Below are 26,881 nucleotides of genomic sequence, written 5' to 3'. Positions count from 1 at the left end.
CATAGAAATGGATGAAGAGTCTCATCGAACTCTGGTGCGTACCACTCGTCGGCCACCAGCTGTTTGAATCTAATGACCGTGGGATTTTCCTAAAGTTAGAAAACTCCTTTGACTCACATATGGGGACCTTCAGAGGGGACTTCTCCTGAATCCTTGGGAGGCAGAGCCATGTCCTCAGCGACATGGGTTCGATGAACCGGCCACACAGCTTAAGAGATAGCAATTCTGGTGCTGGGTATCAACCTCAGAGTAGGAGCTTCAAACTAGAGAGCCAGTTTTCAGCGGGTAATTCCAGACCTTTATCTTCCATGTATGCTCCACCTACAGCTGAACTACCTGACAACCAGTGTAGTTAGGTGGCCCCCGGGGTTCCTAGTCCCTACCTCCCCTTCATAGAGGCCCTTTCTCCACTTTAAAACAGAAAGGGATACCTGTCTCCATGTGAATGCTAAACGATATATTGCCCCAAAGGCAAACCTGAAAGGAGCTAGAGATAACCTGAAACAATGATATTAATGTTGAAAAGCTGAATGAGTTTACTGACTAACAAACACAAACACTTTTGAATGTTAGCCTAACATTACCTGTTTCCTAGTGAACTGACAGAAGACCCGTGCAAAGTGTTCACTGATAAATCGTTAAAAATAAGACCACTAAGCGATGTGTGGCATATAATTTGGAAAGCTTTCAAATAAATGAGCAACATCACCTACACAATTTATTCCAATGGCCATCTACTTATTTATGTGAACAATATTCCTCAGTGTTTACAATACGAAAAGCAAAACCTGGGGATAAACTGATGCTGACCCTGTCTCCTTCTAGAAATAAGTAAAATTCATTCATGATCTACAAATGAATTTCTTAGTGGGGGATGGGCCAGATGGGTGAGTTGGCATTAAGGAGGGCACTTGGGATGAGCAGTGGGTGTCATATGTAAGTGATGAATCACTGGGCTCTACTCCTGAAACCAATATTGCACAATATTCTACTCCGGAAACCAATATAACTAACTAGAAGTTAAATAAACACTTGAAACTAACTAACTAACTAAATACATAAATAAACAAATGTAAATAAGAGCATTGCACAAATAGGCATATTTAGAATCTTCTCAGGAGACGAAATGGTAAACTTTGGCCTCAGAAAAATAAATACATCAATTAATTAATTAGTTGGTTAATTATCAGAAGAAGGAAAAAATCAATTTTTAAAGCTCTGTTAACTTATGTTTAATAATTATTAACCTTTAAAAGCACTTTATTGTAGGGAGGGGGACAAAACATAAGAGACTCTTAAATATGGAGAACAAACAGAGGGTTACTAGAGGGATTGTGGGAGGGAGGATGGGCTAAATGGGTAAGAGGCATTAAGGAATCTATTCCTGAAATCATTGTTGCACTCTATGCTAACTAATTTGGATGTAAATTAAAAAAATAAAATAAAATAAAATAAAATAAAAGCACTTCATTGGTCAATTATGAACTAAAAATAATGATGATTCAGAAAAAACCTTAACCATTAGGAGTATTATGGTCAAGGAAAGTTAACGTAATTTAACTTAAAATTTATATATACATTGTGTCGTAGGGAAATATGGTAAGTGACCAATAAAAAACATTCACACATAATGTGTAATACATTCAGATAAAAATCTGTAGATTTTTTAGCAGTAGAAAGAAAATTCAAGCGCAGAAAGAAAAAGAAGTGATGTAAAATTTCCCACTGTAAGAGACCTTGTTCATACTGTTAACATTTAATGGATAATAGTGAGTATCAAATCACTCAACTGGAGTATTTACACTCAATTGGATACACTGAAGAATTCTACTTTTAAATGCTAATGTTTACATTACAAGGAAATTAATTCCTTTGCAACTACTGAAAGTTATGTCGTCCGTCTCCTTCTGTTTAGAAAAATCTATTTAAATATATGAATAGTTTCAAAATTAAATCCAATTTTCCAACTGACCACAATATAAAGTTAGTGACGACAAAAAACAGGAATAAGAGCAATAATGATATTATCTACCACCAGTTTTTATTACTAACATTTGTTGACAACATTCAGAAATGTCTAATGTTGAAGTCCCGGTAAAAAGTTTAATTCCAATTCTAAATGTATAAGGAGGCAAAGTTTTTCCAAGTTGCGGGGTAAGCTAGCAAGTAAGTTGAAAGACCCCCATCCTACAGGAACGTTCGTATATGTCATACAAACACAAACATAGGGATGTGCGCGCAAGTATCTGAAAGAGCAAAAAGTCAGAACCTAAACGTCCATCAATATGTTCAAGTAAAATGTGATATTTTCATGCAACAGACTGTTACATACCAGGTTAGAAGGCCTAGATTAATTTATCAACATGGGAATATCTCAAAATTTACCAGACTGTAGTTAAATGTCATCCTCAGACTTACAGTGGGTTCATCTTTCTCTCATTTCCTATCCTTCTCACAACAGAGAAACCAGTCCAGGAGGCAGGAGATTCACAGGCTGTGTGACATCATCCAAACCTTGACCCTGGAGCAGAGAACTTTGAATGGGTGTGTAACATGATCATATCGCAGTTTCCATCCTGAAGGCTCCACAGTTGTCTGAGGCATTTTAATGACCACCCCCTGCAGGGAGTGGGGGAGGGGTACGAAAAGGGCCAAAGAACCAATCAGGAGGAAAAGAATTTCCCCATCGTCTTTCTGAAATCTCTACTTGCCTGGAAAGAAGTAAGCTATTTAGGGTGGATACAGGAAATAATGATCTTGCATATATCAAATGCTGAGAAAAGCAGAAAGTGACTCCTGGCAAGAAATTAATTTCTGTGATAATAAAATCACAGTTCACGAGTTTGCTTCTGTAAGAATGCAAAATCCATAATGCCCACCAATGACAATTAAGTTCCTTGCCTATTTGCGTGAATGTCGTTCCTCTTTCTGTTTAGAAAAATCTACTTAATGCAACTACGTGGATGGAACTGGAGGGTAATATGCTAAGCGAAATTAGTCAGAGAAAGACAAAAATCATATGACTTCACTGCTATGAGGACTTTCAGAGACAAAACAGATGAACATAAGGGAAGGGAAACAAAAATAATATAAAAACAGGGAGGGGGACAAAACAAAAGAGACTCATAAATATGGAGAACAAACTGAGGGTTACTGGAGGGGTTGTGGGAGGGGGAATGGGCTAAATGGGTAAGGGGCACTAAGGAATCTACTCCTGAAATCATTGCTGCACGATATGCTAATTTGGATGTAAATTTTAAAAAATAAAAAATAAAATTTAAAATAAAATAAAAACTGATAAAAAAAAGAAAAATCTACTTAAATATTTGAATATTTTCAAAATTAAATCCTGTTTTCCAACTGACCACAATATAAAATTAATGACAACAAAAAATGGAGATAAGAGCAATAATGATATTATCTACCACCACTTATCATCATTAACATTTGTTGGTAACATTTAGCAATCTATAAGGTCATTAAAGGACATCTATATGGTCTGATGAAGACCTCCGCATCTTCACACTTTTTCTCTTAGGTCTCTGCATATGTGTTTTTATAGGGACAGCCTGGGGTGAGTACTATAATACAAATAATAATGAGTATTTACTGATTACATACTACTGTTAAGTGATCTACACAAATATATCTCTTGTATTTCTTACCACTTAACCCTACCTATCCTGCCTCTTTACCACAAGTACTGAAGTCACCCCTCTCTTATAACAGCTGAGGCCTTATTACCATTTCTATAGTCTTCCACCTTCAGGAATGTTCTCGCTAAGGTCCCCAGTATTCTACAAGTCCTCTCCCAGCAGATCCATCCTATCATTTTACCAGACATGCCCACACAGGTCCAAACCTCCAGAGTGAAGCAGCCTTCATACAGGTACCCCTACCAAAGCAGAGAGAGGGGAGAAAACAATGTTATTGGATTGACTATATACATTAACCCTGATAATGTATATTGAAAGGAAGATGTAGGGCTGTGGTCCTGGACATAAAATTAAACTGGATTGCCACTGCTGGTAAATATTTCCAGCATTTTGCTGTGCTTAATTATTTCCTATCATTCCATAATTCTCTTCGGATCACAGACTGAAGAATTTCTTGAGTCAGATACTCTGGGTGTCAGTTTACAGCAAACACTCAACCTGAGTCACCTTTTGCTTCCCTATACCCCATTCATCGCTGCCTTACCCTAAAAAGGGAGGTACTCAACTATGTATACTCAGACCATAAATTCCTTGCAAGGCTATTACCTGGCAAGTTACTCAATCTCTCTGTATGCCAGCGTCATCCACCGTATAGTGGGGACAATAATAATACTTATGCATATGGCTGTTATAAGGATTAAGGGAAGAGAAATATATCTCTCTGAACGAGTCTGACACGTGGTAAACACTAAATGAGCATTCACTGTTAGCTGTTGTTATTACCGAGTGAGGAGATACAGCCTGTTCCTCTGTATTTTCCTTCTGCCATCTCAGACACCTTGCACGCTGTCCGCCATCTGGAAGCTTCCAGTAAATGCCGAATGAGTGTCGAACAATTATCAACAAGTGCAAGATGGGAGATGATACGGGAACAAGGATTCCCCCAGTCCTTCAGGATGTCCCAATAAATAGTACGTTTAAAAGGATTTTAGGTCTTTTATTCATAGATCTTCTGTCATACCAATGTTTCAGTTAACAGTTTAAAAAAGCAGCATTGGCCACTGAGTCACTCTAGAGTCTGGACTTGGTAATCAAATGGTCCAATCACACTGACCTGTCACATGCTTCTCTTAAGTCACATGTCCAACATTGTGACATAGCAAGAATGCTCACAAACTCCTTTTTCCACCCATTCAAAGTTCTCTGTGGCAGCAAGACTCAGGAGATGCCACCTCCCCCACGGACTAGATGGCTTCCTGGATAACGTCTCCTACAAACTAGAAGGATGCTAATCGCAGCCCAACTGGGCAAGCAACAAACCCCCCAGGGGCTTCCCGAGAACCTGCCCGATGCACAGCCCTCAGAAGGTACAGTAACATTCAGAGTCAAAACCTCATCCACACTCTCTAGTTTAAATCCTGACAACTCCTAACCACGTCACGGTCGTCACTTCAGTGATGCTACTCCCACTCTGCACTGAACTTTCTTGAAGGCTAGAAAACAAACAAAACAAAAACCCATCTTGTGTAAACCTCTGTACTTCTCACAATGCCCTGCACAGTTTTTTACATACCAGACAGACACTCGGTTAAGTATTTATAAAGTCAACGACTGAAAGGCTACGCACTTTTACAAACATACACATAACCATACGAATATAACTTATCGGCTGGGTATAACATAACCCTTGGGTAATAATATTCATACATCACATTACGTTATCATATCATGTTATACAAACCTTTTCTGTCAATACTTTGGTGTGGGATATTATCTGGAAAGACCTTAATCACCATTTCTATCTTTTGTTTCCCAAAGGGAACATCAACAGAGGAAGTGCCAGTCTTAGTGAATATCCTGTGCCCTGAGGGTGGGGAGGTGGGGGGTAGGCCCACGAGACCGTTTTAATTACAAACCAAACACAGTAATATACCTTTTCTCAGCTGCGGCACAAATAACCAGAATTCCCGGAACGTGGACACCTAATTCTATCCAAGAGGCTAACTTTTCTCTTTCAAACAAGCTCTGGTGGAATGATTTTTCTCTAATGCTGCTCTTTTGATGTTGTCTATGATGGAAGTGGCCGAGTCACAACTGGGGTTTAGCTTCGCAAATCCTATGTATTAACTCTGGAATAATGTAACGCTTTGACAAAACTCTAGTGTGGGAGGGGGAAACAACAGTGTTCTTATCCTAGAATAAGTCATGGGAGCCCCAGGCGAGTCAAGCCAGGCCTTCTGGCCAGCGGGGCCAGAGTCAAAGCTGGGCGCTGGCCCTGACCCGCAGGATAGTATGGACAGGTGGAGTAGGAGTGGGGGCGGGGCAAGCCCCCCTCCCCCCCCCCTCCGGGGAAGAGATGCAAGCTGGATGAGGGAAAGGCTTTACCCTCAATGATCAGCAGCTCTTCAAAGCCAGCTCTACCGATTAGCACAAGTTCACGGAGGTAGAAGACTGCAGCAAAGGGAAAAGGAAAAGGGAACACCTGAGATGGCTTCTGTTAAGTGAGCAGAGAAGGGTCCCGTGGTTCCTTTCTGCTCCCCACTCAAGTACGGTTTATCCGGCACCTACTCTCGTGTCCTGTGTTTTACCGTGCTGTGTGGGGGAGAAGCGGGGACTGTGGCCTTCTAACCACATGCTCTTTGAAATAAGCTTCCCCAAGGCATGAAATAAATAATAAAAAGAATTGGTCCATGCAGGACGTAGGTCACTTAGCCTTGAGATTATTTACAGTGAAATCTGAAGCAAACTTAGTCAAGGGGACTAGGACCCAAACAATCAAGCAGTAAATTAATTCAAAACACTGACATACCAGAAAATATATTTGAGGTATTATAACTAAACAATAAAAAGCACTAAAGCTACCAGTCTAGTTTTGGGGAATCGTTTCCTCTTTCTGGAAATTCAGCTAAATATAAATTGTTAGCAAACCCTGCGGAAAACATGTTCGGTGGAACTATGCAGAACTACACAGAAAGGCTATGAGTTGGGGGGAGTGACACAATCAAGGTGGAGCGCCATGAATTTTTTTCATGAGTATTTTGGCAAATGTCTTCAATTAGCTTGGATGGCCACAACAAAGTACCTTAGGCCGGATGGCTTACACAACAGAAATTTATTTTCTTATAGCTCTGAAGGCTGTGAAATCCAGTATCAAGGTGGTGGCCAATTGAATTCCGGAGAGGGTGCCCTTCCTGGCCCGGAGATGGCCACCTTCTCTCTGTGACCTCACAGGGCACGGAGGGTGGGAGGGAGAGAGAGCATGACAACAAGTACATGCTGGTGGCCCTTTCTATAAGGACACTAATCCCATCAGAAGGGCTCAATCTCCATGGCCTCATCTAACCCCAATTACCTCCGAAAGGCCCTCTCTCCAACTACCATCATATTGGGGGCTAGGGCTTCAACATATGAATTCTAGAGAGACATGAACATTCAGTCCATGACAGCAAATGAAATATATTATTCCAGCTCTAGGTAAAATGGAGTAAGTGCATTCTACCCTTTCTCACTGAATGCTGCTATAAAACCTGATGGAACACATGGAACAGCCATTTGAGGAGTCCATAAATAGAAGCAGGTGCACTGGGAAAGAAGACCAGAATTCAAAGCACCACTGAATCAGCAGTGAGTGTTTTCTGTTTTGTTTTTCCCCTGCTAGAATCCCCTGGTCTAGATGTAAAGCAGCCTAAAACTCAGAATGGGCACCAGGGCCCTGAAGAAGCCCTTCAGTTCTGTTCTGGCTCAAGGACCAGGAAAGCATTTCCTAACGCTCAGAGAGTCTCAGGGAAGTCTGCCATCTTTTGTTCTTTCCTCTGTTCTCTAGTGCCCCGGCCCCAGGAAATCCTGCCACCCCAGCAGTAGCAATGCCTCCAATGGCAGTGGGGGCCCGCAGGCACCAACACCTCTGAGGGAGGGAAACCTTCTTCTACAGAGAAGCTGTGGTCCCAGGAGGAGGTACAAATCATAGTCGGTGCTTCCTCTCTGTCCCTCCATTGCTTGGCCCCAGACACGGGCCCATCCCAGGAAGTAGCCTGTGCAACAGCAAAGCTAAAGCACTAGCTTTCTGGACATAGGACTCAAAGAGGAAGTCCAGGGAGCCGGCAAGTACCAGAGATTATGGAGAAGGAGAAACTCAGGAAAGTTAACAGGTAAAGCTGATTAGAGACTCTTAGGCTCCCCCTCAGGCTACACAAGGACAGAACAGACCTAGACAGCACAGCGAAGACTCTGAGACTGAACTGAAGGACAGACCACCACACGTGTCCCAGATTGTGGCACACACAGAAGACAGATCCAAATAGCACTGCAAATGCTTTGAAAACAGAATTGACATGGAAACTACAAAATAGTGGTTAGAATTTGTAGCCTGAACCCAACCACCTCTATTGCCTGCTAGAACAAAAATATTAATATCCTACACAGGATTTAAACAAAACCTAGAGACTTACGATATTCTAATGTTTTTTTCAATTTTTTTTAATGTTTATTTATTTTTGAGAGAGAGAGAGAGAGACAGAGTGTGAGCAGGGTAGGGACAGGGGGAGAAGGAGACACAGAATCCAAAGTAGGCTCCAGGCTCCCAGCTGTCAGCACAGAGCCCAACACAGGGATCGAAGCCATGAACTGTGAGATCATGACCTGAGCCAAAGTCAGATGCTTAACCAACTGAGGCATCCAGGCACCCCCAAGAGTCTTATAATATTCTTGGGGCGCCTGGGTGGTTCAGTCAGTTAAGTGTCCGGCTTCAGCTCAGGTCATGATCTTGCGGTTCATGGGTTTAAGCCCCATGTCAGGCCCTGTGCTGACAGCTCAGCGCCTGGATCCTGCTTCAGATTCTGTGTCTCCCTCTCTCTGTCCATTCCCTGCTCATGCTCTGTCTCTCTCTCTCAAAAAAAAAAAAAAAAAATTAAAAGAAAAATTTTTAAATAAAATAAAAATCTTCTAAATGTCTGCAATACAATTCAAAATTATTCAGCATACACAGAACCAGAAATCTCAACTCACATGTGAAAAGACAGTAACAGGGGACAGTGCAGACATGATGTAGATGTTGGGATTAGATAACCAAGGCTGTAAAGCAGTTATTATAAAAGTGTACCAAGGAGTAAGGGGAGGGGCACTAGGTGGTTCAGTTGGTGGAGTCTCTGACTCTTTATTTCAGCTCAGGTCATGATCTCACAGTTTGTGAGATCGAGCCCCATATTGGGCTCTGCACAGATAGCACACAACCTACTTGGGATTCTCTTACCCTCTCTCTCTGCTCCTCCCCCCCCAAAAAAATAAATAAATAAACATTTTTAAAAAAGGAGAGGAAATACCCTTGAATACAAACACTGAAGATATAAACAACAAAATTGAATTTTATAACTGAAAAATACAATAACCAAAATAAACTCCGTAGATGGACTCAATCACAGAACAGAGATGACACAGGAAAGCATCAGAGAATTTGAAGATAACTCAACAGAAATTATTCAATTTGAACGATGAAGAGAAAAATAATGGGAAAAAAATGAACAGTGCATCAGGGACCAATGTGACAAAACTGAAAGATCTGATATTCACGTTACTGGAGATCTAGAAGAAGAATAGAAAGAATACAATGCAGTTAAGACATATTGGAAAAGATAATTAAAAATTTTCTGAATTTTGTAAAAAACAGAAACACACAGAGTCAAGAAGCTCAGTGAACTCTAAACATGATAAACCCAAAGAAATGCATGCCCAAACATAGTACAATCAAACTGCTGATAATTGAAGACAAACAAAAAGAATCATGGAAGCAGGCAGAAAAAAAAAAGAGGCATTATTTGCAAGGCAACAACTCAATGATTGTACGTTTCTCATCAGAAACTACGGAGGGTAGCATAAAATGGAACAGCTTAAAGTGCTGGAAAAATAAAAACCAACCCTTCAACCCAGAGTTCAAAATCCAGGAAAAATATTCTTCATAAATGAAGTTGAAACAAACACATTCTCAGGGAAGGAAAACAAAGAGAATTCATTGCCACCAGGCCTGTTCTAAAGAACGGCTAACGGAAGTTCTTAGAAGGGAAATAATACCATGAGGAAACCTGGAACATTGGGAATAGACAAGGAACAACAGAAATCGTAAATATCTAGGTAAATATAATAGGCTATTCTTCTCTTGAGTTCCTTAAAATACAGTTCATGTTTGAAAGCAAAAGTGTCTTATTGAACTTTCAACCTATGTAAATGCAATACATAAGACAATTGTAAAATAGAGCGTAAAGAGATCTAAGTGAAATAATGATAAGACTTCCACATTCCACTTGAAATGAATGGTAACATATATTGATTCCACATAGATTGTGGAAAATCAAACATTTATATTTTAATCCCAAGAGCAACCATTAGGGCTTTTTTTTTTTTTAACAAAGATATATAGTGAAAAACACAATAGATAAAACAGAATACTAACAAAAATTCTATGTCCCAAAATAAGGCAGGAAAGAGAAAACAGAGAAATGAGGGGGAAAATTCAAAACAGGAAACCAACAAAAACAAATATATCAAAGAGCCAAATATATCAAGAATTACATTAACTGGAAATGGTCTTAAATATGACAATTAAAACACACAAAGTGGCAGAATGGATACAAAGAACATCTGAATTCAAATAAAAGGTTAAAAATAAAAGGATGGAAGAATATATGCTATATGAGCACGAATCAAAACAAAGTGGAGCAGCTATATTAACATCAAAGTAGACTAAAGAGCAAAAATAAACAAAAATTATCAAAAGTTGGAGCATTACCAAATGCATCAATCAAAAACTAAAAGAACCGAAAGGAGAAACAGACACAACTACAATTACATTTGGAGATTTCAACGCTCCTCTCTCAGCAATGGACAGAACTAGTAAACAAAGTTGGCAAGGATACAGAAGAACCGAACAACACCACCAACCCAACTAGATTCAACAGATATTTACAGATTACTCCACCCAACAATAGCATATCATTTCAAATGTATGTGGAATGTTCGCCAAGACTGACAATATCCTGGATCATAACACCAGCCCAAAAAAAGTGAAAGAATTGTAATCACACCAATTATGCTCTCCAATCATAATGGATTTAAATTAGGATTAAATAACAGGAAAAATGAAAAGAAAATCTAACATGTATAAACGACACCCTTGTAAATAACTTATGGTCAAAGAGAAGTCAAAAGAGAAAGGTAAAAATATTTTGAACTGAATAAAAATGAAAACACAACATGTCAAAATTTGTAGGATTCAGCTAAAGCAGTGCAAGAGGGAAATTTACAGCATTAAATGCTTAGATTTAAAAAAGAAGGAAGGTGTCAAATTACTGATCTTAAAAACACAAACAAACAAACGAAGACAAAAGCAAAAAAAGAGCAAAATAAACCTAAGGCGAGCAGAAGGAAGGAAATAAAAAAGCTAGGGGCAGAAATGAAATTGAAAAAAAAATTAATAGAGAAAAGTAATGAAAAACTGATCCCTTAAGGTAAGTGAAATTTATAAATCTGAACAAAGAACAAATACAAATGATCAGTATCAGGAATCAAAAAGAGGATATCACTACAGAACCTGATATAACAAGGGAATGCAAAAAGCAACTCTAAACACATAAATATGACCTAGGTAGAATTAACAAGTTCTTGAGAGCAAACTACTAAAATTCATCAGAGAGAAAATAGACAACCTAAAGAATCCTGTAACTATAAATTTTTTAAAAACCTTCCAAAATAATTTTCCAGACCTAGACAGTTACACTGTAGAATTCTACTAAACATATAAAGATGAACTACCACTTTAACACAAACTATTCCAAAAACAGAAGAGGAGGGAACGCTTCCCAAGTCATGTTTATAAAATTGTCATTACCCAGATATGAAAGCCAAACAAAGGTGATAAAAAAAAAAACCAAACAACAAACAAAACAAAAACAAACAAAAACTATAGGTTAATATCTCTTATAAACCTGGATATATAAAAAATCAGGGAAAACCTTAGCAAATTGAACACCTAAGTATTTTTTTTAATTATACACTACCACAACCAAGCAGATCTTATCCTGAAAAGTCAAGGCTGCTTCAGTACTTTAAAAAAATCAATCAGTGTAATCTACTTTATTAGTAGACTAAAGAAGAAAAGCTACATAATCATGTCAGCTGATAAAGAAATAGCACTTGTTGGGGCGCCTGGGTGGCGCAGTCGGTTAAGCGTCCGACTTCAGCCAGGTCATGATCTCGCGGTCCGTGAGTTCGAGCCCCGCGTCGGGCTCTGGGCTGATGGCTCGGAGCCTGGAGCCTGTTTCCGATTCTGTGTCTCCCTCTCTCTGCCCCTCGCCCATTCATGCTCTGTCTCTCTCTGTCCCAAAAATAAATAAACGTTGAAAAAAAAAATTAAAAAAAAAAAAAAAAGAAATAGCACTTGAAAAAATTCAATATCCATTCAAGATAAAAAAAAAGTCAGCTAACTAAGAAAGAAGGGGGCTACCTCAACCTCATTAAAGTTCATGTACAAAAAGCTAACAACTAATATCATACTTAGCGATGAAAAACTGACCGCTTTCCCCTTCAGATCAGGAACAAGACAAAGATGTCCCCTCTCACCATCGCTATTTAATGCTCTACTAAAACTCCTAGCCAGTATAATAAGGCCAGAATAAGAGATAAAAGGCATAAACATTGAAAAGGGAGAAACGAAAATGTCCCTATTTGCAGATGACATAATTGAAACCAAAAGAAGTGACCAAAGAAACCTCCCCCTTGAACTGAGTAAAGTTAAGGTCACAGGACATAAGGTAAAACACAAAAATAATCTTATCTGCATACCAGCGGATGAACAACCAAAATTGATTTTTTTTTTAAATCATTAGTATGGCTCCTAAATTATTTAAATACTTAAGAATAAATTTAACAAAACATAAACAGGATCTGTAGGCTAAAAACCACAAAACACTAATAAAAGAAATTTTTAAAAAAGACCTAAATAAACAGGAAGACATATCATGTTCAGGGACGAAAAAACTCAGCTCCCTAAGCCCATGTACAGATTTAACTCAATTCTATTAAATATCCCAGGAGGATTTTAGTAGATACAGGCAAGCTGATTCTAAAATTAACAAGGAAATTCAAAGGAACTAGAAAAGGCAAAATAAGTTTGAAAAAGAAGAATAATGTTGGAGAAACCACACTATCTGATTTTTTAAGTTATGCCATAAAGCTAGATTACCCAAGACAGGGTGGTGACAGTGGAGGGGCAGCCACATAGATCAGGGGGACAGAACAAACAACCCAGAAAGAGATCCTCACAAATATGGCCAAGTGATTTTTGACAAAGGTCCAAAGGATAGTCTTTCCAACAAAAGGTGTTAGACATCCATACACTTAAAAATGAACCTCAACCCCAAATTCACACTTTATACAATAATGAACTCAAAATGTATCATAGACTTAAATGTAAAATATAAAGCTTTCCGAAGAAATCTTTTTTTTTTTTAATTTTTTTTTTCAACGTTTATTTATTTTTGGGACAGAGAGAGACAGAGCATGAACGGGGGAGGGGCAGAGAGAGAGGGAGACACAGAATCGGAAACAGGCTCCAGGCTCTGAGCCATCAGCCCAGAGCCCGACGCGGGGCTCGAACCCACGGACCGCGAGATCGTGACCTGGCTGAAGTCGGACGCTTAACCGACTGCGCCACCCAGGCGCCCCTCGAAGAAATCTTTAGAGAAAGTCTTTATGACCTAGGTATGGCAAAGAGTTCTTACACATGATACCAAACACATGATCCATAAATGAAAAAAACTGATAACTTGGACTCGATCCAAATTTAAAACCTTACAAAAGACACTAGCAAGAGCATAAAAAGATAATACTAGCAGAAAACATTTGCAAATCACATACTGACAAAGGCCTTGGATCCAGAATACGTAAAGAATCCTCCAAGCTCAACAGTAAGAACACAACCAACCCAATTGTAAAATAAACCAAAGACCTGAACAGGTGTTTTGCCAAAGTAGATTAATGCATGGCAAATAAGCTCATGAAAAGATGTTAATATCATTAGCCATTAGAGGAAATGCCTATTAAAACCACAACTCGATACCTATTAGAATACTTAAAAAAATACCGATACTGTCAAGTTCTGGTCAGAATGCAGAAGAAACAGAATGCTCGCACATTCTCAAGGAAATGTAAAAGAGTACAGCCATTGTGGAAAAGAGTTGGGCAGCTCCTCATAAAGCTAAAAATACTTTTATCATGTGACCCAGCAATTCCACTCCTCAGTATCTATTCTAAGGGAACAAAAACTTCTGCTCACACAAACACCTACACACCAATGTTTATAAAAGCTCTGGTCATAATTACCAAAAACTAGAAACAACTTAAGTGTCCTTCAATGACTGAATGAACAAACTGTACGACCATGGAATACTATTCAGCGATACAAACAAATGAATTACCGACGTATGCAACATCTTGGGTGTATCTCAAAGGAATGCCGAATAAAAGAAGCCAGTCTCAGAAGGTTACACACTGCGTGACTTAATTGACATCTCATTCTCACAAAGACAAAACTCCAGGGATGGAGAACAGATCTGTGGGTGCCAGGGGTTGAGGAAGTAATTAAAAACAGTCACACAAAGTAGTTTTGTAAGATAATGGAATTGTTACGTGTCTTGATTGCGGTGGTGGTTATATGAATCTATTGTATCAAAATTCTAAGACCTATACACACATGCACATACGCACAATTTCACCATATGCTAATTTAAAATAACACTCAAATATGATACAATGCTGTTACAATATTTGAAAACAATTTTTATCAGAATAAGACCAAGATTCAGAGGCAGCCATTAATTTCTTCTAATTTCTTCTTAGTTCTTCTTATGTTGTGGAAATATAAAATAGAACATTATTGGAACCCTAGTCTTGGGGTGCCTGGGTGGCTCCGTTGGTTGAGCGGCTGACCTTGATTTTGGCTCAGGTCATGATCCCGGGTTCGTGGGATCAAGCCCCATGTCGGGCTCTGTGCTAGGCATGGAGCCTGCCTAAGATTCTGTCTTTCTCCCTCTTCCCCTCTCCCCTGTTTGCTTGTGCTCTCTCTCCAAAATGTATACATATATATATATATATATATATATATACATACATATACATATATAAGCAAGCCAGCCTAGTCTTGCTTAGAATGGAGTTAGATATTGCTTCCAATCAACATTTTGGACTCTCATAAATGTTCATAGTAATTCAAAAGATATTCTCTAATAATGTTTTTATAAAGCTTGGAGGTTGTGAATCCAGCAGCACTAATTCACTATACTTTGTTTTTTGCTTTTAAGAAGTTCTAACAACCTAAGTAACAGATTTTTTTTTTTTTAATTTCAACAAATTTGGGGAAGGGCATCAGTATGAACACAGGCTCTGGAACCAGAAAGACTGGTTCAAATCCTAATTCTGCCATCTACTAGCTATTTGACCTTGGAAAGTTAGTGTTCCTCTGTTACTTTACCTCTCGGTGCCTTGGTTTCCTTGTCTGTAGATAATAATAGTACTTACTACATAGGGTAAATATGAGTGAGAATTGAGTGAGTTAATATATGCAAAGCACTTAGAATACTGCCTGGCACATATTAAATACTATATTGAGTGTCGGTTAAAGAAAATGCCCGTTTGTCAGTTACATTACCTTATACGTATGCCACAGAACAGCAGAATTGATGAAATATTCAAATATACTAGCATGACTCAAGTGAAATTTTACCAATTTATTAATTAATATAATAAAGATTTCATCGTAAGTTTCTGCGCTTGAGTCTCTCCCTCAAAACCGTGACAAACTTTGGCTCGGCTCTTGTGAGGATGATGAACGGGCTTCGTTAACAGCAAGTTCAGTAGGTATCTGACTGGTGGCTGCCAGGACAAGGGAGCTAGTCTGACTCTGAGTTGTGCTGATACGTCTGTAGTGTCCTCACCAGTCATACCACTCTGAAGGCATATTTGTTCCATTCTCGGTGGCGCATTCAATCGGGTGACAGACATAGCCTACGCAGCCCCGCCGGCAAGAATGGGAACAGCAGATCGAAGTTCTAGGGGGGAAGGAATTCGGCTCTGTAAAAGGGCGAACACAGAAGAATTCTTCAAACATGACCTGGGCTTCCCAACAGTTGGGAATCACATCACTGGGAATGTTCCAGTAAGTTTTATGACCAGGTGGTGGCACAATTTTGATAACAACCACCACAGTCATTTGCTAAATGCCTATTGTGTCTGTCCTAGGTCCTTTACATACAGTATCTTCAATCCTCCCCAAACTTATAATGTAGTCACTATTCACAAGTTATAGGCGAGAAACTAAGGCTCAGAGAGATTAAATTTCCTAAAACACATAGCTCGATGTGGCAAGGCTATGATCTGACTCAGGTCCCCTCAATTCCATAGCAGACATCCTTTCTACAATTCTACACTGCCTTGAGTTGAAGAGTCAATGACATTTAATATTCCTTTCAATCCTGAGAGAATGTGATTCCGGGAAATTCTATCCTTCTAAATCTGTATCTAGACCTTCCCTAACCGTTTCTATGACACTGGAACAGCAGGTGTCTTTATCAAGGGGAAAAATGCACCTCTTATCTTTCTTAATGTTGGTTTCATACTTGAGTAAAGAGATGGGCTACAAGCTTAACCCACCACTCAGCATGTCAATAGTCAATGAAATTAACAATAAACTGTACTATGTAGAACAGGTGTGGCATTTCTTACTCCTGAATTTACTTCCTAGAGAATGAGATTTTAAAATCTTCTTTAAAAAAAAAAAAAGAGGAAATATTTTTCTGTCAATAAGAGTTCCAAATGAACAAATAAGTGGCGATAAATCTGTGTCCTCACCCCTCTACTCTTCCTCTTTAGCTCTCTATTAAAACATGATAAATCTGTCACAGTCATCTCTCACCAACTGGAGGGAGTAAAAGATACATTCCTGAAAAGTGTCCTGTTAGCTAAAACCTTCATTGGCAAGTTCCGGGTTTCACAGAAAATAGGGAACTTACAAGAGAATCCAACAATAATATTGATAATAAATTAAAAAAAAACTCTTTTCCCTCCGTTGTTCATGAGCTCATATCCTGAAGGCCATGATCTGCTGTGGGAGATGGGGTTTATTTTATATTAACCACACTTCCCTTTTTAAAAAGTTCTTGGGGCGCCTGGGTGGCTCAGTCAGTGAAGCATCCGACTTCGGCTCAGGTCATATCTCAAGGTTCATGACTTTGAACCCGGTGTCGGGCTCTGTGCTGACAGCTCAGAGCCGGAGCCTGCTTCTGATTCTGTGTCTCCCTCTGTCTCTGCCCCTCGTCGGCTTGCACTCTGTTTTTCTCTCTCAAATATAAAGATTAAAAGAAAAAAAATTTTTTTAAGTTCTTGTTGTAGCCCTTAATGTATTGATATTTAATGCTTTCTTGCATTTGCTTTCTGTGTAGTATCATTTTTGCCAGCCTCGACAACATTCTTAGTAGCCAGCTGGTCTCTCCACAAAAGGAGGGCATGGTGTTTCTAGACCCGGCTTCCTACTGTTGTTCTCTACTGTCATCTAGGGACAGGGTGGAGAACAGGAGACCTCCTCCATCTTCACCCTGTGACCTTCACATGGGGTAGGAGTGGGGATGAGGGGAGGGATCACTGCAGCTAAGTTCTTTGGCGTAAAGCAACGAGACCCTTCCGGACATACCAAGATTTCAGACCTTAAAATTCGAGCACACAAACGTGAAACCACACTGTGGAAAATTTAGGACTGGCAACATGGTGGGTGGCTCACCAAGTATCATTACACGAATCTTGGAAATCTTCAGTACTTAATATTTTAACTATACCCCCAGAGCTAGAATTCAAATTTAGCATGCAGTTATGGGGTCCAAAGGGGGAAACAAATTCAAACAGAAGTCCCTCCACACTCAGGTCAAAAAGAATCATGGAGTCGTGGAATTAGGAAGCTGGTCCCACTTCCAGAGGAGGGAACCCAGAAAGCCTACCTAACACGGGACAGGCCACAAAACCGGCCCTTTCATTTAGTATTCTCAGAGTTTCTTACACACCGTACCCAATAATCCGTGTCTTGCGTGCTTGAAACTATCCTGACGAGGCTGTATTTGTACCTGACACCTCAGTACTGATTGGGTACAGAGATGGAATTTGGGAATGATCATGAAAACGGAGCCTCATAGACCCCACATTCCTAAAGAATGAGGAAGAATGTCCCCTGGAGAGGTTTTTAGTTGCCTTCTGCTTTTGCCTACATGTGTAAGTTCAAGTGCTGGAAATGTTTGATTCACTCAGCTGAAGAAATATCATTATTTACTCTTCTCCCTCTCCCCACCAAAAACAGTCATTGTATTTCATGACTTTAGACACCATTCACTTAACTGTTCCTCGTTTACATCCAAGAGTTCCAAGGGAGGAGTGGGGGGAGGCTCCTTAAATACTAGCCTATGAGGACAACATGATAATAGACAATATAAAGCCAGTTTATCTAGCACAAGAAGAACTGAATGATGGATGGATCAGAATGTGGAAGGTGGAATACTGTCCAGCCTGAGAATCAAGATTATCTAGACAGAATTCTAATGTTGCTTTCAGCTGGTTAAGAATCATTAGTATCTTGGGGCGGCTAGGTGGCTCAGTCGGTTAAGCGACTAACTCCAGTTCCGAGCAAGATCTCACAGTTCGTGAGTTTCAGCCCCGCATAGGGCTCCCTGTCAGCACACAGCCTGCTTCGGATCCTCTGTCTCCCTCTCTGTGCCCCTCCTCCGTGCTCGCTCTCTCTCTTCTCTCAAAAATAAACATTTTCGGGGCGCCTGGGTGGCGCAGTCGGTTAAGCGTCCGACTTCAGCCAGGTCACGATCTCGCGGTCCGTGAGTTCGAGCCCCGCGTCGGGCTCTGGGCTGATGGCTCGGAGCCTGGAGCCTGTTTCCGATTCTGTGTCTCCCTCTCTCTCTGTCCCTCCCCCGTTCATGCTCTGTCTCTCTCTGTCCCAAAAATAAATAAACGTTGAAAAAAAAAATTTAAAAAAAAAAATAAAAAAAAAATAAACATTTTCAAAAAATTAAAAAAAAGAATCATTAGCATCTTGGGGCACCCGGATGGCTCAGTCTGTTGAGCATCCAATTCTTAATTTTGGTTCAGGCCATGATCCCAGGGTTGTGGGATTGAGCCAGGAATTGGGCTCTGCACTGGGCATGGAGCCTGCTTAAGCTTCTCTCTCTCTCTCTCTCTCTCTCTCTCTCTCAAATAAAAAACAACAAATAAATACAAAGAATCATTAGCATCTCAACACCATAGGGGGAAAAAACCACTGCTGGGGAGTCAACCTCTTTGTCTCCTTTCCTTAATGACCCCTTTTGTGATCCCCTGTTTACCTGAGAACACAGAAGACATAAAGAAATGGGTGTGGGCCATGCCCCTGGCACTGGGCCTCGTTCAGCATTGACAGCTCCATAATGAGCCTGGAGTTCAAACTTAATAAGAAGCAGACTGGAAAGGAGAAAGCTGTGTGAAACTCTATCAGGTATAGTGTTTTGAAGCTGAATGGGACTTGATTTGTTTCCTGTACTTCTGTAACTCAAGTTACAGGCTTTTCTTTCTTCCTTTTTATACTTACACCTTTGTTTTGTTTTTCCAGTTCCAGAAACATTGACACTAAAGAGACAAGAAAGCGATTTTAATGTTAGCTTGCCAGTCCTCTATTGCTGGGCCTTTCTAAGGTGAAAGAAGAAGGTCTAGTATATATCTCAGTCTTAAACATCTAAAATCAGCAAGGTGTGACCTTGGCTTTGCCTTTGAAAGCCATGTACTCAAGCTCTAAACAGGACATCGCGTTTCTTTTGCTCAGCAAAACTCCTTCAATTTTAGGAGCGTTGGCCCGAGTTGCACATAGTAAATGTTTTTTTTTTAACTGTGTTGTGCTCAAATGAATTAAATTCTATACGAAGAATAGCAGCTCTGATGTTATGACAGTCCCCAAGTGTAATAAGAAAGTGGAGTTTGCAAAGGGAAGATCAGACATGCAAAGTATCGACGTCTAAAATCTCCAGTCTGGTTCAGCATCTCACTTTCACCCACTGAACTAAGTTCTTTTTCTTGTGTAAAACCCACTCAGCAATCTAAGGCAGAAAGTTTTCCCTAAACAAATAAGAAATGGGGATGAAATATGGGATAAACCTTGAGCTTAAAAAAAAAAAATCAATAGCTCTGTGAGGACTTGCATTTTTATAAGACGTTTTAGTCTTTAGAACTCCATGAAAGCAAGAAGTATAAGCTCAATAAATGGCTGTTGTTAGACAGATGGGAACAACAGCCAGTATCAACAATGGTCTTTGGTGAACTGAGAAATATCCAGGTAGCTATTTTCATGGATTGATCAGTATTTTAAATGTCTGGTGGTCATAAGGATGGAATCTTACGGGTTTTATAGAACTATCATAAATGGTTTCTTGACTACCAATCAGTAAGACTCAGCCAGATGAGTGTATTAAGATCGAGAATGAGAGAATCAAGAGGTCAGGGAGACAGGGGCACGGCCTTTTCACTAATCAGAGGAAATATTCCCAGACAAGATGCCATGGTTAAAAACTTGGGAGGTGAAGTCCTCGTGCAAACAAACAATAAGCAGATAGGAAGGAATCTTTGTCCTCACAGACTTCAGGAAATGAGAGAACATCATTTCATAGTACAATAAAAAACATCACCTGGGATGTTACAACAGCATGTTTATTGAGCACTTGCTAAGCGTCAGGCATAGAGCTCAGCACTTCCCTGAAACCGTCTCATTTAATTTTCAGTGCCACTCCGTGGCATGTGTACTGCTACTGTCCCTGTATGAAAGATGGGGAAGTTGAGGCTTTATAACTTTATAGCTTGCCCCAAATCATAGAGCTAGTAAACAGCAGATTGTCCATACAAACCCAGGTCTGTTGCGCCTCAGTGTCTATGTTCCTAAATCCCATGAGTACCAAGACTCACCCTGATGGGACTGGTCTCCGATGGACACGTTAGGAACGGACCTACCAAAGACAGAGTGATGATATACATACGGTCAATAAAATGGTTTGATTCCACATCTGCTATCTTTGGACTGTATATCCTTCCTGCCCCTTTTTTCTCCCCGTCTCGGTCAGATTAAATCTGCAGTAATAGAGCCTCCAAAGCCCCATGAGATATGTCAGATTGCAGGGGGAAAAAGTCAATTAATTAAAACCCTAGTTGAGAGTGGAGAGATGGGTGAAATAGGTGAAGGGGATTCAGCTTCTGGTTATAAAATACACAAGACACGGGGCTGAAAAGGGAATATAGTCAATAATATGGTAATAACCTTGCATGGTGACAGATGGTGACCGCACTTACCACGGAGAGCGCTGAGTAAGGTAGAGAGTTGTTGAATCACTGTGTTGTACATCTGAAACTAACGTAACATTGTATGTCAACTATACCTCGATAAATACATTTTAAGAAAGCATTTAAGCCCTGCCTATGTCCTAGGCATCCTCTTTTCTCAAGCAGCTGGCATGTGATAAGAGAATACAAAAAACTTAAACCCCAATTATAATCTGTGAGGTGAACACTGTGCCAGTGCTACGTAGAGTGAAATCATGGGGGCTAACAGGATGGGCACAGATTTTAGTGTCTTTGTGCTTAGAAAATAAGAGATCTCAAATTCTTCTTTTCCATTTCAGTTTCACATGTGTTTCAAGGTTACAACATATTCTAATAGAGAAATGGGGGCAGGGGAAGGGTTTACACAATCTTAATATTTTTTTGAATGTTAAGCACCAGCACACATTCTTTTCCAAATACTTTCAAGGGCATTTTCTTAGAATCAGGTAAATGAGAGCAAGCAAGTGACCTACTTACAGCAAAAAAATGCTCCAGGTTATAAAGGATGGGGAGCCAAGTGCATCCTGGAAACCACAGCATCTGGTCTTGTTTTATGCTTCATCTATCAATCTGCTGTTACAGAAATTGAGAATTAATGTTTCAACTACTGTTTCTTCAGTTTTGGCTGATGAATTCATATCTTTGTTCCTCTCACCCAATCCTTCGCATCTCCTCTCCCATGTAAAACACCATATGGAAGACCATTTATGAAGGTCCCAAACGAATCCTAGGGAAGAGGACTCATTCGCCTGTGCTTTAAATCCTCTGCTAATGAATCTATAGTAAGGTTAGACTTCTTCCCAAGCAATTCTGTTTTGATGGATCGTGACTTTCCACAGACAGTATCACTTGAACAGTGTTATTTTCAGTACTGTATGAAGCTGAATGATAAAATATTGCAGATTTAAAATAAATACCCAAGTTCTAGATGATGTTTATTGCTCGCCTAAACTGTAAAAAGGTCGACTTGGCAGTAGTGTTTAAGAAAAAGGATCGTGTAGCGATGTAAGGTTGTGGCTTAGTGCCATCCTGATAACATTAGAAAATCACATACACGCATATTTTAAATTATGTGTAAAAAATTTTTTAAAGTTTATTTATTTTGAGGGGGCGGGGAGAGGGGGAGGGGCAGAGGGAATCCCAAGCAAGCTCCACACAGCCAGCCTGGAGCCTGACGTGGGACTCAATCCCATGAACCATGAGATCATGACCTGAGCCGAAATCAAGAGTTGGATACTTGAGCCACCCAGGCGCTCCTAAATTATGTGTGAAATTGAAAACACAGAAGCATGAAAAGTAGATTTACGACATGTTCTTTAAACTTTGCTATTGCATCTTTTAGCTCTCTGTGCTTTTTATAGAATGGGGCTACCAATTCATCTTTCCATTCCTTCCAAACTGCTGAAATTTTAATTTTTCGTTGCTTTTGCCTCAACTCCATCTTATTCTTTCTATTGGAGCTTCAAGCACTTAATCTTGGTCTTTCACAGTGTTTTTAGGGCTTCAGGTACAGCTTCATATTCTTGCTTTACTTTTCTTCTCCAACCATTCTATTTAACTTGTCAAAGTAATAATGAAGATTATTCTATACTGATGAAATGTTTTTAAAAGAACCAAGGCTACCAAGTGACTATTATACTGGCATAATTACTGCTGTATAACTTTATCTATTTGTTGAAGTTCTGCTCTTTTCTATTTTTTTAAAGTTTATTTTTTTATCTTGAGAGAGAGAGAGAGAGAAAATGCAAGTGGGGGAGGGGCAGAAAGGGAATCCCAAGCAGGCTCCATGCCATCAGTGCAGAGCCTGACACAGGGTTTGAACCCATGAACTGCGAGATCATGATCTCAGCCAAAATCAAGAGTCAGATGTTTAATGGACTGAGCCACCCAGGAGCCCCAAAGTTCTGCTCTTTCTAAATCACTGTCAAGGGAATCATTTCTAACGAACAACAAACACGGCCAGGTTTACTGTGCTTACTTATCCACAAATTTCAGATTTGTTTCTCCTTCCAAAGAGATTTTATTTTGAATCTGATCATGAGGGTTCCTTGTCTTGATATCTTGATATATCCCAGCTGACTTAATGGTTCAGCTGATCAGATAGGCTTTGGGGACTGGGGCAATAGAGATTTTTGCAAAAATACATCTAAAATCATCACTCACTAGAGCAGAGTTTCTCAAAGTGTGATCCAAAACTACCTATGTGCAAACCATCTCAGGTGCTTATTCAACATTCAAACCCCTGGGCTAAAACTTAGAGCAGTTAAATGGAAGCTTCTAAGGCTAGGACCTGGGAATCTGCATTTTGCCATGTTGTCCAAGTGTACAGGCCCACAATGAAATCTGAGAACCCCAATCTAAGGAATCCCTTCCCCTTCAGGATGCAGTACAAAGATTTACCTTGGCTGCAGAGCAAATTAATCACACTCCCATCCTAACAAAAGTAAGGGATAATTCAACTCCATGTGGTTCGAAGAACTGCCATAAACTGTTTTAGGAGGCATTGATTAAAAGGAAAGAAAATAAGACAAAAACCCAAAACCTAACTTTCAATAATAAATGCAATAGTTATTTTTAATGTCTTGATTCCAACGATCACAGGGGGAAGGCCCAGAAAGTCCACAAAAAAATCTGTTGTTATAATTTCCTGATTAATATTATACATAATGAATTATTTATTGAGCCCCTACTGTGGGCCAAATATGGTGTTTTATGCTGCCAGGGATTATATAAAGCTATCCTGGGATGAAAAGCATATGTTCACTCAGCTCTATTCTGGAAGAACCTCACTGATTTAGTGATTGCTGGAAATGAACATGCATGGTATGTGGGAAGGCAGTAATTTGACGTCTTAGGACCCAGACATAAGAGGCTTCCTAAGAATTTGCTAAATGTAAATTACGTCCAAGAGGTATGTGTGTAGACACTTGGTGTCCAGCCAAAGCACTGGAAAAGGAATGAGCAGCAGCATTGATTTGGGGGCATGTAGACTCTTTAGCACCCGGCTTGGCTACTTTATCCAACAACTTCCTGTACAATCATACATCCTCCAGGTGAATTGAGACTAGATACAATCACATTGGGAGCTCCCCTTCATTCTAGAATTCATTTAAGGTGTCCCTAAGAGGGGACCAACGCTTCATGGTTTGCCTGAGACTTCCTCTGTTTCAGCAATCAAAGTCCTAAGTTCCAAAAACCCTCCTGGTGTCAGACAAGCTGAGTAGACTGGTCACCCTGATCCTTAGTATAAGGCAGGTGAGGTCTTTAGTTGGTGCATTTTCATTCACTGAAGGATGGAAATCCATGACCATCTTGAACTTTGCAGCTCCTTTTCTTTACTGGAGAGCGTGACTACTCTAGGGGGACACCTAAAGTTCTTTCCTTCAGTATTCTCTGCCTTTTAGCTCTGACAATGCATGTTCCAGGAGCATCCAAGCTCAGATTGACTCAGACTGAGGATAATCCTAGGGAACCAGTAGAGAGCCTCTGCCAAGACTGCTGAGCAACCATGGCTTTTGGGTTTGGGCTTGTGAGTTTTTGTGTTGTTGTTGTTTTTTGGTTTTTTGTAAACATCGTCCAGGTCTCATCATCATCCTGTTCTTCCCAAAGTTCTATCTCCTCTCTAGTGAGTCTAGCCCTCCCAAACCTATCTTCATATCATTGAGTATTAAATTCCATCCTTGGGGCGCCTGGGTGGCGCAGTCGGTTGAGCGTCCGACTTCAGCCAGGTCGCGATCTCGCGGTCCGTGGGTTCGAGCCCCGCGTCGGGCTCTGGGCTGATGGCTCGGAGCCTGGAGCCTGTTTCCGATTCTGTGTCTCCCTCTCTCTCTGCCCCTCCCCCGTTCATGCTCTGTCTCTCAGAAAATAAACAAACATTAAAAATTAAAAAAAATAGGGGCGCCTGGGTGGCGCAGTCGGTTAAGCGTCCGACTTCAGCCAGGTCGCGATCTCGCGGTCCGTGAGTTCGAGACCCGCGTCGGGCTCTGGGCTGATGGCTCGGAGCCTGGAGCCTGTTTCCGATTCTGTGTCTCCCTCTCTCTCTGCCCCTCCCCCGTTCATGCTCTGTCTCTCTCTGTCCCAAAAATAAATAAACGTTATAAAAAAAATAAAAAAAAATAAATTCCATCCTAATTGTCACTGAACCCAATCACAGTTTTAAAATATTTACATATCCCTGCCACCTCATCCTCACCCTTTAAAGCCTTATGATTTTGTCATTTCATAGTCTTCTTTCAGCGAAACTTTAAAACATAACTGGGATGAAACTACTATCTCAAAGAGAAAGTGTAAAGTGTAAGGTGTGAATTAGACAGACTTGGTTCCAGCGAAATTTGCCAATTAGGTCCATGAACTTAGGAAAGTTTCTTTCCCCAAGCCTCAAAATCTGCTCATCTATAAAAACAGAGAAAGCAATGGCTACTTCAGAGGACTGGGTTTTTTGAGGAATTTGGATTATGGATTTGAAGCACACTGAAGCATACAGCCTGATACTTAGTAGGCTTTCAATATACTGCAGCGACTTTCCTCACCCCAGCATCACACGCTTGTAACAAGGGTGGCATACACTAACTTTTCCTATCAGGCTGCAGAATTTCAGACATCAAAGATGATGGCCAAAGCAGAAAGACACAAACTGCCTTCCTGAGGAGGGTAGAGAGCAACCGTCTCACTGTGTCGTAGTCTCACCTCCTCTATCGGAAGGAAGTATCTGGAAACAGTGGCTAAAGTCATCTTGCCCCCTGGTAGCCTGTGTGTTTTCAGGAGGCGCGGGCCTTGCTCCCTGGGGACCTCTTGTGTCACGTCTCTCATTCTGGAAAGGGGAAGGTGTAGAAGAAAAAGGGAAGTCACCGAAATGCAAAACCTGGTACCAGATAACCTATTCTGCTCCGAATACCGGTCCTGCCTGGGTGGGCTGCAAAGTTGTTTTGCAGGATTTTCAGGCGCCACCCCCAGGTGTTTGTCAGCGCGCGGAGACGGGGGAGGAGGGTGAGCTCACCCTAGAAACTGAAAGGCAGATGGTGAGGGGCGGGGGGTGGCCATGCGCGTCAGCGCTTTGGCTAAAGGACAGACCGAACAGCGGCCTCACGTGGGGTGAGGGGCTAGGGGCGGGAGTTAGGATCGAGGAGGAGTCAGGGAAGAACTCTGCGGAGACACCGGGCATTTCTTGGCACTATGAGGAAGGCTCCCCGATGTGTCAGTGTCGCACCCGGAGCCCGCGAGCTGGAGCCCGAGAGCTGGGCAGGGTCCTTCTGCGATCAGCGCCTTCCCCTATCGTACCTCTGAGACTCCGCAGCTAAACCCGGAGCCTGAGCGAGGGCTGCAAGCGGACACACCCGCTTGGCGGGAAGCCTCAGTCCCGCAGAGGGCAAGAGAGATCTTGCGGGGCGAGCCCTCTCCCGTCCGCGGCCCCCGCCGTTCCTGAGAGCCGGAAACGCGCTCCCTTCTCGCCGCCGGCCCGGGGAGGCGCATGCTCCGCGCGAGGGGGCGGGTCACGGTTCCCGCCGGAAGCATTCTCTCCCAGGCGGCGTTTCCTTCCTGTGTGAGGCTGGCTGAGGGCTTCTGCTGCCTCAGTGTCCGCCGTGGGGTGAGTAGCGGGGTCCTCGTGGGACGGGCGCGGGCTCCCGCGGAGCCCCCTTGGGGACCGGCTGGCCTCCGGGAAGCCGAGCAGGAGAGGTCACCGCGCCCTCCTCCCACGCCCCACCTCGGTGCCGCCCCCCTGGCGTCCCGCAGCCCTTGGTATCCCGCGGATTAACCTCCAAGGGCGTCCCGGGCCTCGCCTTGGCTTCCGGCCCGGCCTA

The 26,881-nt window shown here is 41.2% G+C and overlaps 1 protein-coding gene and 1 long non-coding RNA gene across 6 annotated transcripts in view; one reads left to right on the top strand and one right to left on the bottom strand.

Moving 5' to 3' along the window:
* Nucleotides 1-14,872: 14,872 nt before the first annotated feature.
* On the bottom strand, nt 14,873-26,493 carry LOC124518639 (uncharacterized). Of its 5 annotated transcripts, XR_006963713.1 has the most exons (6): nt 26,361-26,493; nt 25,770-25,893; nt 21,561-21,656; nt 21,054-21,111; nt 20,673-20,713; nt 14,873-15,770 (listed from the first exon to the last, which is right to left on the bottom strand). It is a non-coding gene; the product is annotated as an uncharacterized LOC124518639 (long non-coding RNA). The 5 variants fall into 5 exon arrangements; XR_006963712.1 differs by lacking the exon at nt 21,054-21,111; XR_006963710.1 differs by lacking the exon at nt 14,873-15,770 and having other exon boundaries at nt 18,937-20,713.
* ATAD1 (ATPase family AAA domain containing 1) overlaps nt 26,493-26,881 on the top strand; it is a 56,923-nt gene continuing 56,534 nt past the window's right edge. The window contains exon 1 of the mRNA XM_047088650.1: nt 26,493-26,667. The gene's annotated coding sequence lies outside the window, so the exon portion shown is untranslated. The remainder of the gene's footprint in view (nt 26,668-26,881) is intronic.

The sequence above is a fragment of the Lynx rufus genome, unplaced genomic scaffold (assembly GCF_022079265.1).
Source record: "Lynx rufus isolate CCGP_SWC_20201006 ecotype Redwood Valley unplaced genomic scaffold, mLynRuf1.p SCAF_25, whole genome shotgun sequence".
Lineage (NCBI taxonomy): Eukaryota > Metazoa > Chordata > Mammalia > Carnivora > Felidae > Lynx > Lynx rufus.
This window is presented reverse-complemented; position numbering and strand designations above follow the sequence as displayed.